The 385-nt window shown below is 41.6% G+C and overlaps 1 non-coding gene across 1 annotated transcript; it reads left to right on the top strand.

Annotated features, from left to right (window-relative positions):
• On the top strand, positions 1-74 carry TRNAI-AAU (transfer RNA isoleucine (anticodon AAU)). Its single transcript has one exon. It is a non-coding gene; the product is annotated as a tRNA-Ile (tRNA).
• The last annotated feature ends 311 nt before the right edge of the window (positions 75-385 follow it).

The raw sequence follows: 385 nt of genomic DNA, 5'->3' as shown, positions 1-385 counted from the left end.
GGCCCATTAGCTCAGTTGGTTAGAGCGTCGTGCTAATAACGCGAAGGTCGCAGGTTCGAGACTTGCATGGGCCATTCTCTAATGTGTTTTTGAGTAGCAAATACTTGGTTGTATGTTTTCTTTAGGGTCTATTCCGTAGTTTGCTCGCAGTACTTCGTTCATATTCTACCTTGGAAGTAGTTTTCTAACTATGTTATCTTGCTACTACTTGTTATCAGTATCCCTTTCATATTATCTGTTGCTATCTTCGATTTAGTTTTATAATTATTGTCTTGCTATTACTTGCTACCAGGGCTTCTCTCACCTTCTTTAGCTGAGGGTCTATCGGAAACAATCTCTCTATCCTTCCAAGGTAAGGGTAAGGCTGCGTACATCCTACGCTCCC

This window comes from Nicotiana tabacum, chromosome 8, assembly GCF_000715075.1.
Source record: "Nicotiana tabacum cultivar K326 chromosome 8, ASM71507v2, whole genome shotgun sequence".
NCBI classification, from domain to species: domain Eukaryota; kingdom Viridiplantae; phylum Streptophyta; class Magnoliopsida; order Solanales; family Solanaceae; genus Nicotiana; species Nicotiana tabacum.
This window is presented reverse-complemented; position numbering and strand designations above follow the sequence as displayed.